Source organism: Zingiber officinale, chromosome 11B, assembly GCF_018446385.1.
Source record: "Zingiber officinale cultivar Zhangliang chromosome 11B, Zo_v1.1, whole genome shotgun sequence".
In the NCBI taxonomy this organism is placed as follows: Eukaryota; Viridiplantae; Streptophyta; class Magnoliopsida; order Zingiberales; family Zingiberaceae; genus Zingiber; species Zingiber officinale.
This window is the reverse complement of record NC_056007.1, coordinates 51,716,065-51,733,280: the sequence shown is the minus strand read 5'-3', so window position 1 is coordinate 51,733,280 and position 17,216 is coordinate 51,716,065.

Below are 17,216 nucleotides of genomic sequence, written 5' to 3'. Positions count from 1 at the left end.
CTTTCACTCACATCCCTTTTAACATTAATATGAGCTCCACCATCCACTTATTCATCCATTTTATTAATTTTTTAAATAATATTAAAAAATTTATCATTTTAAAAAGAAAAAATATTAAAAAATTAAGAGAGAGAGTGTTCAAACCTTTGAACACTCTCTCTCCTTTCTCTTATAAATAGATATTATAAAAAAAGGTAGATCCGCTACCTTAGCGGCCCCCCTAGTGCCGGCCCCACGGATATGGAGGGAGGTTTTATAAATAGATATTATAATACTCACTCACAATGGAGAGAGAGAGTGTTAAATGACCATTATAACATTTATTTAACATCCCATTACATATGCTCTAACATAATATAGGTAATATACTCCTTGCATAAGGATCGTCAAAATTAATTAGTTAAAAGGAAAGATTGTTATAGTAATATACTATATAGATATACATTTCTCTATTAAAAATTATTAAAAACATATTCAAAATAACCTTTTTAAAATGATTTTAACTAAAATTATACTACTTTAAAATTATAATAAATTTTTTAACTTTCTCTCATTTTAGCGCCTTTTTTTTTATTAATTTTTAAATTTAAGATCAATATCTTCAAACTCCATATTTTATTAGTTTTATTGCTCTCATTTTTTAATCTTTTATAAGAAGTTTTATAAAATATTTTATTCCCCCACTATGGTACAATGATAAGTATAAATTGGAGTTCACCGTGTACTCAGAGTTTGAAATATAAGGAGGATTAGAAAATCACCTACGAATCATTAGGATCTAAAGATTTCTAAGAAGACGAAACGTAATGATGATTTTAAAATGTTCATTGTACGAACCATCACTTTCTTATATTTTTTTTACTCTACTTATTATTATATTTATTATTTGCGATGCATATTTAACTTAAAATAGTTTATTATATCAGTTAATTAGAGAAAAATTTTTAGTCAACGTTACAAATAGTCCTCGTGTCAAAAAAAAAAAAAAAAAAATTATTTTCACTCTTTATATATAAAATTTTATTTATTTCAATTTCTTTATTCAACATCATTACCAATTACTCTTCATATTTTTTATATATAAAAAATTTAAAAATAAATATAATTCTTTTTAAATTCAATACTTTAAATTATAATTAAATATATTTTCTATCAAAATTATCCTCCATATTTTTTAAATAAAAATTTTTAAAATAAATATAATTCATATTAAATTTAGTATTTTAAACTAAAATTTAATATATTTTCTATTAAAAAAATCATAATCAATTTAATAAAAAATATACGTATTTTTAACTTTTTTATATTTAAAAACATAAAAGATAGATAGATTGATAGTTGGCTAAGCAATCAAAATATTTCTTTTTTCTATTTTTACATATAACGACTATATTCAAAATTTAGTTATGATTAAGTACGGCACGCAAAATTTCCCATATTATATTATTCACCGTCTTCTAGATTCCTCAAATACATCTTTTAACCTGGTTGCTCTCATCCTAAATGACGAATATATAAAATAATTAATAAGGCACCCAGCTATATAGGAAATTCAAATTAAGGCGGTTGTTGGATGATAAGGTTGATCAAGCAAGACCCCACATCCACCAACTATGTCTTAAGGAGATTTAATGTGTTTCTGGGGTCATGGTGTCGTGATAGAACATTCAGATTATCTCACAGGTACTCACGATTCGAACCCCAACTACGATATATTTGTAGGAATTTTTCTTCCAAATGGGGGACGTAATCAAATGATGCTGGACTTTTGGGCTGACCGTCTCGTGCGCTTCCCGATTTACCTGGTGGCCGGTGGGAAACTTTCGTGAAACCGGACCGGTCACCCCAGAGATAGTCAATGAATCTAACATGGATTATCATTTTTAAGGAGACTTAATGTTCTCCATGAACTATTTAAGTTAGTAACTATTCATAATTTATTTCTATCATGTTAGTTTGGGGATGGGCTAATGGAGGCATAGAGGGCAAGCAAATCACCTTTTGCAACCATAAGGAGGCTTAAATGTAGCCCTCGGGGTTACGGTACGGCGGAAGGATGTCAAATTATGACCTAGATATCCGTGGTTTGATTCCAAGGTACGACACATTTATAGGGATTTTTCCTCCAAATGGGGCGTGCAACCACGAGATTCTAAACTTTTGGGTTGCCCACCGCAAGTACTTCCCAATTTACCCTGAAGGCAGTTGAAAACTTCTATAGGGTTGGGTCGATTGCCCCAAGTTCAATGTTAGTTGATTCAACATTTTTTTTAAGGAGCCCTAGATGTGCCCTTGGGACCAGGGGTGGATCTAGGCGAGGACTAGAGGCGGCTGAAGCCCTCGCCAAGATTTGCCGGAGAAGGACCCAAGGAGTGCGTGGCGTGAGAAGTTCGGCCTTTGACAGTCGAAGAGGAGGTCAATGGAGAGTGGTGGGGACCAAACGGTGGCTCTTTTAGATCTCTCAGGTGGCAATCGGGACGAGGAGAATCAGGAGGTCGTCGGACTGGCCAAGTTGAGTTGGATCGAGTCAAAGAAGCTGTGCCAGATCGTCGGCCTGGCCATCTTCAGCGGGGTCTCCCTTTACAGCATAAACGTCATAACGCAGGCCTTCGTCGGCCACCTCGGTGACATCGAGCTCGCCTCCATCTCCTTCGTTTGCCACCTCGGCGACCTCGAGCTCGCCTCCATCTCCATCGTCGCGAGGAAGTTCGGCGACAGAAGCACAAGCCGAAGAAGGTTTTCATCTATTTTTTAATTTTTTTTATAAATAAAACACATAGGCCTCACTTTGCTTGCAGGTTAAAAGATGCAACCCAATCCCAATAGGTCATCTATAACACTTCGTTCGTTGCACTTTTTCTTTGCCACCGCCCGTTCATCGTCCGTTGTTCGTCGTCTGTCATCCGCTGTCTGTCAGTCCACTGCCCACCAGTCGGTCGCCCGCCAACTACAGCAGCCACCCACTAGGTCCACCGCCTCCTCTAATTTTTTTTCTCCTTTTGTTTTTTTTTCTTGTGTTGATTAATTGATTGGTCATTGGATTGTATATGACTTTGTTCTCTTGATCTCTTTTGTTTTAAATTATTCTATTGACTACCAACTACCAAGTATATTTATCGTTATTCGAGGTAAATAGTAAACTCATTGTGTTGTTTTCTCAGCTTTTTGCTTGTTTTGCAGAGTCATTGTCTTATTGGGAACCCCCTATAGATAAAATTAATATTATTTAGTACTTTTTTATTTCAATTTAAATTAGGGGTTTTAGGATTTAAAATAATTGTGAATATTAATTTAATTACATAATGTATATGACTTTATTTTTAATTATTTATTTATGTAGATTATGGAGAGATTTTTTAAACCTAAATATTTTCGTGAGGGTTCTTCTAATGATCCTAATATTAGTGAAGATGTGGAAATTTAATCTCATGTGGAATTAGATTTAAATGATATTGTTAGTGATCCGGAATGACAGTCTAGTCGTATACATCGAGAATGATATCTTTTCAACAATTGAAAATGAGCAAATATTATAACGTTTTCAAAAGATAAAAAGCCGCGGGATGCAGTTGCCTCTTCTTTTTTATCCAACGGCCACCTAATATGTCACCAAGTGTTAACCAACACTTCAATAAGCAATAGTCTAATTGTAATTTATTAATTTAGTATTTTATCTTTTTATGATGCTAAATTGAACTTTTTGTTATTAAATATATTTATTATGTTGCAAAAAATATTCTATTATCCCTTATTAAAATTTATCTCTAGATTCGCCCTTGTTTGTAGGAATTTTTTTTTAAATGGGACGCACAACTATAGGATGTTGGGCTTCCCAATTTATCTTAGTGATCGATCGAAAACTTCTGTGAGGCCACACCAATCACCTTAGATTCGGTGTTATCTGGTTCTCTCTCTCTCTCTCTCTCTCTCTCTCTCTCTATATATATATATATATATATATATATATGTTTTTCGACTTGTAATTGTTGGATAAAAAAACAACAATTTGCCGGAGATATTTGAGACTTTGTTGAATTTAAATTACATGAAATTAAAATTCAACTTATCTGTAGAGATGACCTGAGCAGATAATCTCAAACTGCCAGCAGGGGCTGATTTTTGCTAATTGTTGAGTGCAGACCGAGTTTCGAGTCAAAGCAGCAAAGTCCGAACGGACTGAAGGGTCGGGAGGGTAAGTAGTAGATTAGCCAACCAGGTAGACAGGTCGAGAGGGCAGTTAGACCGAGCGGGTGAGCGATCAACCCCACGTTCGAGTTGCACAGCAAAGAGGTCGACCGGGTTGAAGCAATCCCAATGGTCCGTGCGACCATGTGTTTTGGTGTTTGGACAAAGGGTTTAAGTTAGGTTCACCCTTGTATTTGATATGTGTATTTGAGTTGTGCAGGTTTACAGGATACACATGTAACTCAGGTTGATGGCTTCGGGTCCGGTGAAGGATGGAGCATCCGAGGGACCGTGGACAAGGCAGCAAGGACAAGGGCCGAGGGAAGCGACTTCGAGGCATACGTGAAGGATGACATTGGGACGAGCCGCGGGCTTGAATGCATCCGAGGGACGAGAGCCAAAGGAAGTAGGCTTGAAGGCAAGAGGTCAAGGCTGCAAAGAAGCGTCAAGTGAGTCATAAGGGTGAGGGTACGAGTGCACGAGAGATTGTACTAGGAGTAAAATCCTAATTTTAGGGGTTTACTGTAGTGTTACTGTAGCAATACTGTAGCGCTACTGTAGCAGTCGACTGGTGCAGTCGACCGCGCAGTCGACTGGGGCGAACAGAATGGTTCTGTTCGTTCAGTCAGTGTGGATCAGTTGACTACATGTTTTAGTAGTCGACTGCACCAGTCGACTACAAGTTTTAGCAGTCGACTAGTATCGAACCGTTGGGATGTAACAGTCGAATTTTCACAGAGTGCAGTCGACTACATGTTTTGGCAGTCGACTGATAGGCCGGGTTTTCAACCCGCGGCCTATATAACCAAATCTTGGGAGCTTGGTTATAGTTGACGAAATAGAGGTGGTTAACCCCTATTAGTAGTCTACTTGTGCCCTAGCTTGTAAAGAGTCTTTGGCGAGAGTTGTAGTGAGGTTTCTCCACCCACAAGGAGCTACGTGAGCTAGCAGGTAGTCTTTCGAGGAGTAATCCACCGACGGATAGGTATCGTCCACCTTATGGACAGCCGTGGAGTAGGAGCCCTAATCTCCGAACCACGTTAAACGATCGTATAGCTTGGTTTGTATTCTTTCTTGTCTTATATTTAGTTTAGCTTGTTTATTTTATTTGTATTCCACTGCACAAGCTAACATTGTAGGAAGAGCGATCGATTTTGGGGTGTCGTCTATCAACCCCATTTCAAGCCGGCCGTTCGATCCCCAACAAGGCCGAGCAAGTTCGACCAGATAGAGCAGCCGACCGGGCAGTGAGGACGATCGGTCGAGTGAGCGTGCTGAGCGAGTGGTCGGTCGAGTGAGCAGAAAGGCCCAGCGAGCGAGTGAGTGGTCGGTCGGACAAGCAGACAGTCCGAGCGAGTGTCGGTCGAGCGAGCAAACAGGCCGAGAGAGAGGTCGGTCGAGCGAGTAGATAGGCTGAGCGAGAGGGCGGTCGGGTGTTGAGGCCTGGCGGGCGCTCCAACCGAACGAGCGATGTGAGCGGTCGAATGGGCTATGAGGCAGGGCGAGCACTGCAACCGGGCAAGTGATGCTAGTGGCCGAATGGGCTATGAGGTCAGGCGGGCGCTAAGGTCGGGCAGGCTCTGCGAGTGGTCGAACGTGTGAACCGAGGCCTGCGATACGCAGTTTCATTGAAACAGATTCACTCCACCTCCCGCTGTGCTTCGAGGCTTTCTCGGGTCGTCTGTTTCCCAGGATACAATAGTCATGATTCCCATCAAGCACTGATGGTCATGGCAAACTGAGAGGTACCCGACTGCTATCACTGGTACTCCGCCAAGTAAGAGATGCACGACAGTGGAGAAAGGGAACGTAGGTGGAGAACTTCAACTTTTTGAGCGTGTAACCTTTTACCTATGGTCGCAGCCTCCTTATAAAAGAGCTCAGACCAATGGGCAATGTTAATGATTATTATTCGCCAGTTGTGAAATGTCAACGTTTCACTCAGCTATATTAATCTTTCTTTGATGTATCTGTTATACAAGAAGTAAAAAGGTTTATGTGGCAAAATATTGGTTGTTCTACTTGGACAAATTTTACTTCGACCGGTCCGACATTCAGCGTGCGCAGGTCGAACATTCTTTAATGCATCTGTTATACAATCAACTGGGAATCGATTGTTTGGTAAATAAGTTCAAGTGTATGGAATCAGCTAAGAGATGATTGTTTGGAAAACAAGTATTAGTGTGTGGAATCAACTCAGAGATGATTGTTTTGTAAACAAGTCCTAGTGTGTGGAATCAGTTAAGAGCTTATTTCTTGGCAAACAAGTCCAAATGTGTGGAATTAGCTGGGAGTTGATTGCTTGGCCACCCAAACTAGATGGGTTAAAATCTAGTTAAGTAAGTACGAGTAACTTTAGATTCTATATCCTTCTCATTACGCGTAACAACTACATGAAAGCAGTTCGATGGTTCTAGACGACTGAAGGAAGTTCGGGACGACTGGCTGGTGATACCTCTTGACGAAGGATTTCGGAGGGTCCAGGTGACCGTAATTAGGCCAAGCAACCATAGCTGGCTCAGGGCGACCAGAGAGTATGGGTGATTAGAGCGGCTTCTAGGCGATCAAGAGATAACATTTATCAACAATCCGAGCGAATCGAGTCAAGATCAAATTTGACCCCTCTCAAGACGATAGAAGGATTTATGTGTGACCGGGGGGTTTCGTTAATGTTATCTCATAAATAGAAGTTGTAGCCACCTTAGCACGAATACAGATGCCTAGAGAGCTCTAGGAGATTGGGAGAGTACTATCAAAGGATATCCAAGGCAAAACTTGAAACTCACTAATTCATAATCATTCTTCTTTATTCTTATGATCTTGTGCTCTCCTGTGTTTTCTGTGCTATGACACGCTGCAATTCTGCACTAAGTTCTAATTAACAACATGTAGAGTATATTTTTATTTCTATTGTGTTGTCTTATTTTTATAATTGTGTTTGATTTTTAGATTCTTTTTCTATAAGGTCTCTCCACCTAATAGAAATTAAAAATAAGAATCATATTTTTTTATTATTGTTGTGTGTGCCTATTTCTACTTTGTTTTAATTGTGCTTAATCTGCATTCCTGATTTACATTGATAAACTATTATATTAATATTTATTTCTACGGTACTATTACTCTATTACTCTATTATTTTTTAATTATCAATTTATAAAATTTGTAACGCTATTCAACCCCCTCCCCCCTCTTAAATGTTGAGTTTGATACTATAATTTGGTATTAGAGCGGATTGAGTTGATAGAAACTAGGAAAGCTTGGATAATTATATGTCTAGGTTGGGTTTCCCTACTTGGTGCATCTAGTCAAGTGAAACTAGTAGAAGTTACCTCACCTTATTCTAAACCAATTAGACCAAGATATTGTATTAAAGTTGATTTAGCTCTAGATTCTTAAGTTAGCTTTGTCTTAGAAATTGGTCCTTGCTCTGATAATCAAGAAGGCCCTTGTCTCACCACTACTTGGAAGCTAACTTAGGAAACTGCTACTCAATTATCTCATAGCAAAATTTGAATCTAACATAGGACGAACTTTATACTCTAAATCAGGGACAAACAAATTAAATCATTTAATTATTTGAGTTTAGCCTATACTCAAATCCAAACCCTAACTATAACCAAACCCAAACCGAACTCATTCTCTGTCCTAGACCTTAATACAACTTTAGTAAATACTTATTTATAGATATGTCTTTGTAGGAAGGATTTAGCACAACCCATCCATCGCTACAACTATAGTAAATACTTATTTATAGATATGTCTTTGTAGGAAGGATTTAGCACAACCCATCCATCGCTCTTCAATAGTGACTCTGAACTTGTATATTGAAAATAAAATAGAATACTATTTGATGAATGATATAGAAAATTATCTTTTCATCAAAATGAGCTTTAAGATGCCCAAAAATCTAGATGGCACCCTAGTTTTTTTTTGAAAACGGGTCAAGTGACGATAAAAAGAAGGCTCAATCCAATGGTAGAGCCACAATTACATTGCAATGCATGCTAACTCAGGAACACATGAGTAAAGCAAGGCCCTTTAGCAGCGCTAAGAAACTCTAAGATAAGATAATCGAATTGCACGAAGGTACAATTGACTAACGAACTGCTAAAAAGGACCTACTACTAATCCAGCTTCAGAATATTGAAATGAAAGAAGGTGAGACTGTAAGTCAGCTACATAATAGCTTTAAAGAAAAACTGAATGGCATCCATGCAATCAGAGAACAAGTTGACAACCACAACTTGATCATGATGCACTTAAGGTATTTCTAAGGACCACCTGGTGGGCATCAATATTGATGTGTACAAAGTATCCAAGGATTTTTTTGTTATTAAACTAGATGAATTCTTTTATGATTTTAAACTCTATGAACAGACTAATCTTGACCAGAAAGAGAAGGATATATCTTTGATTACAAATAAATCCAAGACAAAATCCAAACCAAAGAAAGAGACCAAATCGAAATCAGAGTCTAAATCAACAAATAACAAAGAAGACCTATCTTTGAAAGCAGCACATCTGGTCAAAAGGATGATCCGATGAAAGAAATTCACTCGAATATTCATAAAGAAAGAGATCTAAAACAAAGACATAGCCAATATCTGATGCTTTAAATACAACAAGAAAGTTCATTTCAATTCAGCTGCCCATTATTAAAGGAAAAGGAGAAAGAGTTTGAGAAGAAGAAAATGAAAGCATTAAAGGCAACCTTCGGATCCTCTGTCCCCGTGTCCCCTGCCGATCAGACGGACCAGATTACATCTCAACGCATTATGACATCCTTAAGATGTGTACAGTATCCTCGTGATGTGTAAGACATCCTTGAGATGTAACCTAATCCGTCCGATCGACAAGGGAACACGAGGACAGAGAAATTTGGGGACAGAGGATCCGAACTCACCTAGGATGAGTCATCATCTGAATCTGAGTCAGACTCAGTTCAAGTGGACCTACTAGTATTGACGACAATCAAAGAAGATACAAGTTCAGAGACAAAGTCAGAATACAAATCAACATCAGACTCAAGTTAGGTCAACGACTCAAATGAGTCAGCTGATGAGGTAACAAATCTAATTACTAAAAAATTATATGTTATTGTTGCCTATTTGACTAAGACTCTAGCTAAATACAAGTTTAAAGTTAAGACTTTACTTAAGGAGGTCAAAAACCTTAAGGAAAAAACTAACTTAAACTCATTGACTCATATTAGTCAAGTTGGAACCTTAACTTAGGTGTTAAAACTTGAGAAAGAGAACTCTATTTAAAAAACTAAGTTAGTGAGTTAAAATCTACATTGAGCAAGTTCATGTCTGGGTCTAGATATTTGAACATGATGTTTAGAACTAGACGGATTGCATATAATAAGACTAGACTTGGACTTAACTTAGACCAAAATCATGTTAGTCAAATAAATGTTAGAAATATTTCTTGGGTTCCTAAATCATGTTTAGTTAACCAATAGAAATTAATTACTATTGGGGAGAAATGATATCCTACACACCTTACTTTGCACACCCTATGAACACCTAATTTTTTTATTTGAATTTTTTTTTTGCACAATATTATAACTCAACCCCTAAATCATAAAGATAAAATCTTATTAGCATAACTTGCAAGCCAAAAAAAACTAATAATAATAAAAAAAGTGAAATGCATGGTCACCCACGGTGGTCGCTCACTATGGATGAGTAGGCTAACTTTCTAGTGCTATTGGGTATTATATATATATATATATGCTAACATTTCCTATGTTAATCCAATTACTAAATTGAAATTTGTTAAAAGCTCTAATTTAGGGGAGCTATCTTTTGGAAATCTTAGACTAGGATTAACCCAGATCATATTTACATCATCTTATTTTTCAAACTAAATATTTTAATAATTTAAATATTTTTCAAATCATGCTCACATAATTTTTTTTAAATTAATATTTTTAACCTTCTTTACCATGCTTACAGTGTGAGTTTAAACTTGACTTTATCTTGACTTACCGTTTACTTTCTCTTGACTATGACTTAAAGTATATTTTAATAAACTAATGGATTTATTTATTCATTACAATTGATTTTGTTTTTACTCTGATTACTTATTTCTTCTTTCCTATTTATCCCACTTTAATATATGAAAAAGGGGAGAGAAATATACAAGTATTAAATATCAAGTAAATTTATCGTTTACATTTTCCCTCTAAATTTAAACAAACCTTATATGATGAATGGGGAGCAATATTTAAGGGGAGAAAATAAATTAAATATTCATATATGATTACATTTTCTTTCAACTTTTTTATCATACATTGAATATACAACCTACAATTATTTATTACTAACTATTGTTTATTAATTTTAACTTAGTTTTTATACTATCAAAAAGGAAGAAAATATTAGTGCTAGGTGCATAACATTTAACTTAGAGTTTTGATATATGACTAAAGTTAAAGTTACATTTCTTAGTGATCTAACAAATTGGTGTCAAGTATGTTGGTGCAAGGAGCACCAGATGATCAAACCCGAGTTTTGATAATGACAAAGGGGTCTAAGTATTATTATTGATCTAACAAATCTAACTGAGTGTGCAGGAAAGCCGTAAATGATCTTAGACAAGGTGAAAGTACTAGTTGAGGCTAGGCAGGTGGGAAATCCTAGTTGTGACTAGATAATAAAGTCCTGGTATATGGGATCGGGCAAAATTTTGGTAGGTCAAGGATATCAGGCGAAAGCCTAGGATCGAGGACATTAGGTGAAAGTCGTGGGGGTCACAAACATCGGGCAGGAAATTCTAGGGTCGAGGACACTAGGTGAAAGTCCTGAAGTCTCGGATGTTGAACAAAAGCTCAGATGGTCTAGAGGACCGGTTTGACAAAAATAATCTCTCCTGAGAGGAATAGGTGAGGACGTGTTCCCCGAAGAGAGAATAATAGGCGTCGATCTGGCCTAGAGTTTCAGTGAAATTCAAAGTCAGGACCAGACAATCCAAAGATTATTGAATATTATTTTACTTTACATATTGTTATTCCTTGTTGGACTAACCTATGATGCAGAGTAAAGATTGTTGGAAAAGGGTCATCCAGGCACCTAGAGTTGCTCTAAACGCCCGAGTCAGTGGCTTTGAGGGAGCACCTGGGTGGCCAACCTCTGTCACGGTGGGCATCCGAACAGTCCAGACTCTTGGAGTTACTCCAGGCACTCGGACTAGCAAAGTTCATCTGCAGGCTGAGTTGGAGCGCTTCAGTTGGCTGACCCACATCAGCAGTTCAGGCGCCTAGACAGGTCGGGGCACCCAAAGATGGATGAAATTTGTTAGATAGAGTTTCGATAAGAGCATGCCACGTCAACCCTATGGGAGTGCCCGGGGGAGGTTCTAGGTGCCCGGAGTGGGCTATAAAAGGAGGGTTTGACCAACACCTTCAAGACATCAATCTGAACGACTTTCTCTCCTACGCATTGCTTCGAAAATGACTTTACGACCCTGAAACGCTACTCTGACGACTAAAAGCCGAATCTTCAAATCCTTGGTTGTCGATAAACTTTACATATTTGCATTTATGTTGTAATCAAATTCTCTCTTGTAATTCTTTGAGTAATTAGTGGATTGTCCAACGAAAGTATTCTCAAGTGAGGGCCTTAGAGTAGGAGTCATCACAGGCTCCGAACCAAGTAAATCAAAATGTTAACGATTGATTTCCTTTACTATTATTCAGCTATATTTTTACTCGATCGTATTTCTAAAAAGTATGAAAAGTTACGAGCGCTATTCACCCCCTCTAGCACAATGATCCTACAAAGTATATAAGTGTAGGTTACTTGATAGTTACAAATGTTATATTTAAGAAGTGTCCTAAGGCAATCATCATATAATTTGATCCGGCGGTAAAAATCCGGAACCCCATAAGAAGGAGTCAACGCTGAGGGGAGGTCAAAGGGTCCAGTGGCTCGCCGGAAAAGGGCGAGCCAACCGGACTCAGAAGAAAGGGAAATTTGATAGTAAAAGGCACCCTGGCAGGGACCAGGGTTCCGACGCTCAAATAAAGCAGTGCGTAATGACCGAGCGGAAGGAGGTGCCGCCCGGACGGCGCAAAGAATCAAGGCCGTCCGGACGACGTTCATCGTCCGCCCGGCGGGCCGGACACCCCAGTCAGACGGTGGGTAAAAGACGGGGACATCTTCTGACAGCCGTCAAGTCGTATGGCTATGCCATACTTCTAGTCTGACAGCGGGTGGTCCTGCCGTCCCATCAAAGAACATGCTCGGACTGTGGCAGCATGGTGTCAGGTAAGCTCTCTGACAAGTGCATACCGTGGTATGGGTTGCTGACACGTACGCACCTCGGCGGGCGTGCATCAGTTCCTTCTCCGTCCTATATAAAGAGGCTATTACTTCGCCAAAGGTACGCGTGATACAAATTTGGCAGCCACTTTCTCCACCATTTACCTGACTTGAGCGTCGGAGGGTCGTCGCCGGGAACCCCTTCCCGGCTAGACTTTCGTGCAGGATCGCCGGAGCTTCGTTCGACCAGCCGGAGATTCACCCCATCGACTAGGAGCGTGCCGCGTGCCCAGCGTCCTTTGGTTCAGCGATTCGGACAGGATCAAATTGGCGCCGTCTGTGGGAACGCTCCTGCATCCGATCGGAGACAATGGACGAGGCTGGACGACAACACACGGTGACGCTTTCAAGGGAAGAACTCGACGCTCTGGTCGAGATAAGGGCCGCCAAACTCATGGAGCAAAAACAAAAAGCATCCGCCGAGCGGGCGGAACAACAAGCAACATCTACGTCTAGTGGCCGAGCGGAAGCACCTCCAGCCACCGTCGCATTCCATCGGGCCTTATTTCGCACCCCTGAAGTCATACCAGCCCGAAGAGATAGAGGATCTTCCTCAGATGAAATGCCAAGGCGGGATGACAGGAAGGGGAAAGCTCCCCGAGCGGACTCCTCCCCCGAGCGGATCAATCGCCAATTTTCGGAGGCTATCCTACGAGACCCTCTGCCCAAGCACTACGTGCCTCCGACGATCGGCGAATACAATGGAACAACAGACCCGGATGATCATCTGGGTAAGTTCGATAATACAACCACGCTCCATCAGTACACAGATGGAGTAAAGTGTAGAGTCTTCCTTACCACCCTCTCGGGATCGGCTCAACGGTGGTTCCGGAGGTTGCCGGACGGATCCGTCACCAGCTTCAAGGACTTCCGAATGGCCTTCCTCCACCACTTCGCCAGTAGCCGGCGTTATCAAAAGACAAGTGTCAGCTTGTTCGCCATCAAGCAAGAGCCGAGAGAATCGCTTTGAGCTTACATTCAGCGATTCAACCAAGTGGCGATGGATATCCCCACGGCCACATCGGAGACAATGATGAATGCCTTCACGCAAGGCCTTGTGGATGGGGACTTCTTCCGGTCGCTCATCCGAAAGCCGCCCCGAGATTATGATCACATGCTACATCGGGCCAACGAATATATAAATGTGGAAAAAGGAAACTCCTACCGAGCGGGCACCTATTCATGCCGAGCGGAAACAGCACGCCGCTCAGCAGCCCCCTAGAGGACCGAGAGCCGAAGCAATAAGATCCCCCCACGCCAGGTCGCACGTACAAGAAGTGGCTGCCGCTCGGCCCAAGCCAAAGAAGAGGTGGGTCCCTATGTTCTGCTCATTCCACCAGACGGATACGCACAACACGAGGGATTGTCGAAGTCTTCCCTTCGTGGCCAATCCTAGTCCCAGGAAAGCCGAACGGCGATCTACTCCCATTGACAGGAGACAAAGGACCCATGAAGCCGACCGGACACGCACCGAGAGGCAACATCGACAGACGCCCGATCGGCACCGATCCCCAAGACAGGAGAATCGACGGGCTTCCAGAGAACGGTCCCGACCGTCCGCTCGGGAAGAGGAAAATAGGAGCAATACTTCCGGGCGAGATCAACGTTATTGCTGGTGGGCCGACCGGAGGAGACTCCAACCGAGCCCGAAAGGCGGGCGTCCGGCAGCTGCAGATCCACGCAGTCGGCTGTAGCCAAATCACTTTCGGACCGGGGACTTAGAAGGAGTAGAAGTGCCCCACGACGACGCTCATTAAAGCGGTAATAGCAAATTACACCATTCACCGCATATTTGTTGACACAGGAGCTCGACATCATATTTAAGAAGGCGTTCGATCACCAAATTGATCGAGCCACCATGACGACCACGGTTTCACGGCAAGCCTCGGACAGATCCTAGGCCACCTCGAGACGAGCCGCCAGAGGACCAGGACAATAAACTTCGTGGTGGTCGACTCTCCATCATCCTACAACGTCATTTTGGGACGACCGGCGCTCGGCGAGTTCCGAGCGGTTGTCTCAACTTTCCACCAGAAGATAAAGTTCCCCGTGGAGGACAAAGTAGGAGAAGTGCGTGGGGATCAGCTAGCAGCTCGGCGGTGCTATATAGAGATGATCCGAGCGGAAGCCTGTTCCGCTCGGAAAGCGCCCCGAATCGAGGTACACGCCATAACCGAGAAACCTCCTGCTTTAATTTATGATGAAAAGGAGGAAGTTCAGATCCATCCGACCCGATCGGAGGCCACGACTTTTATCGCCTCTGATCTGGAGGAAGAACAGAAGGAGAAGCTGATCCAATGCCTCCAACGAAATCATGACGTCTTCGTCTGGTCGACACATGAGTTGCCCGGAATTTCGCCGAGCCTAGCGCAACACGAGTTGCATGTACGATCGGACGCTCGGCCAGTGAAGCAGAGAAAAAGGGACTTCAGCGCCGAGCAGAATGCCATCATCCGGGCGGAAGTAGAAAAACTTCTGAAGGCCGGCCACATACGCGAGGTGCAGTTCCCAAGCTGGCTGGCCAACGTAGTATTGGTCTCCAAGCCGGGCGGCAAGTGGAGAGTCTGCATCGACTTTCGGGACTTAAACAAAGCATGCCCCAAGGATTTTTATCCCCTGCCCCGGATAGATCAGCTGGTGGACTCTACGGCCTACCAGGGATATCACCAAGTGCCGCTCGCCCGGGAAGATCAAGAAAAAGTAAGCTTCGTAACGGCCGACGGCACTTATTGCTACAACGTGATGCCGTTCGGATTGAAGAATGCCGGGGCTACCTATCAACGCTTGATGAACAAGGTATTCCGGGAGCAGATCGGGCGGAATCTGGAAGTTTATGTAGACGACATTCTTATTAAATCCGTCCGAGCGGCAGATCTCTTCAAGGACATGGAAGAAACCTTCCGAACGCTGCGCAAATATGGAGTCAAGCTAAATCCCCAGAAGTGCTTGTTCGGAGCAAAAGGAGGGCGTTTCTTGGGATATATAGTGACCGAGCAAGGAATTGAAGCCAACCCCAGCAAGATTCATCTCCAAAACCGCCGACCGGAGCCTGCCATTCTTCAAGATCCTGCGCAAGGCTACTAAGTTCCAGTGGGATGAAGAGTGTGACCGAGCATTTGAAGAGTTGAAAACATATCTAAATTCTCTGCCTGTGCTGGCCAAGCCGATCGGGGGTGAGTCACTGTATATGTATCTGTCGTCAACTGAGCATGCTGTAGGCTCAGCACTTGTGAGGGCGAGCGGCGAAGAGCAGCCGGTGTATTTTCTAAGCCACATTTTAAAAGATGCTGAATCTCGTTACACCGGGCTCGAGAAGTTGGCCTTTGCTTTGGTTCTAGCCGCTCGGCGCCTTCGACCGTATTTCTTGGCTCACACCATCATTGTCCGGACGAACAGTCCACTCGGAAGAGTGCTGTTGAATCCAGAAGCATCCGGACGGCTTATCAAGTGGACGACAGAATTAAGTGAATTTGACATCCAATATCAGCCCCGCTCGGCTATTAAAGCCCAATCCTTGGCTGATTTTGTGACCGAAGTGCAAAGGCCAGAGCCGGAAGCTATGTGGAGAATATATGTGGATGGATCCTCCACTCGGCTCGGAAGTGGGATCGGAATATTACTACTCTCACCTCAGGAAGAAAAGATGCACCTATCCGTCCGGCTAGATTACAAAGCTACTAACAATGAAGCAGAGTATGAGGCCCTCATAGCCGGATTGCAGGCAGCACGGCATGTGGGAGCCGGTCGGGTAACACTTTACCGGCACCTTTGAAATCAACTGTGTTCGGCTTAAACTCTACGCTGAGGCCTTTGAAAAACTCAAAGCTACTTTCCGAGAGGTGCTTATTCAGAAGATTCCCCGAACGGAGAACCAAGCGGCCGATGAGTTAGCCAAACTCGCGAGCTCAATAACGCCGGTCGCCATTCAGCAACCAATTGAAAAAACGCTGCTGGTGGCGCATGTCGACCGGATGCAAGGCCTCGCGTTTCCAAATGACTGGAGGACACCTATTATAGAATTCCTCCGTTCGGGCACCACACCATCCGATGAATATGCAGCCCGGCTCCTCAGAAGAAGAGCGCCCTTTGCTGAAATGTGTAAGCTCGGAGGACTCAGCTTACATCCTCCAGGAAGTACATCAAGGATCATGCGGGGGTCATCCGGGCGGACGCTCGTTGGCCAAGAAAATCCTCTTGGCCGGATACTTTTGGCCAACTTTACAAACAGATGTCGCTCGGACAATATCTACATGCCTTTCATGCTAGAAGTATCACAACTTCTCCCACCGACCGGCAGAGGAGATGAAGGCATCAACCATCTCATGTCCGTTCGATCAATGGGGAATGGATATTGTGGGTCCATTTCCGATGGCGACCGGGCAGAGGAAATTTTTACTAGTGGCGGTCGACTATTTCTCCAAGTGGGTGGAGGCCGAGCCGCTGGCAAAGATCACTGAACAAATGGTTAAAAAATTCATCTGGCAACACATCATTTGTCGGTTCGGCATCCCTCGCCGACTAGTGTCCGACAACGGGCGGCAGTTCACAGGGAATATGTTAGAGGATTGGTGCAAAAGCTACGGCATTGAGCAACATTTCACGTCCGTGGCTTATCCTCAGAGCAACGGTCAAGCTGAAGTCTTCTCCGAATTCTTCGCACTCGGCTCGACCATTTGGGAGGGGTTGGCGGATGAAGTCCGGGCG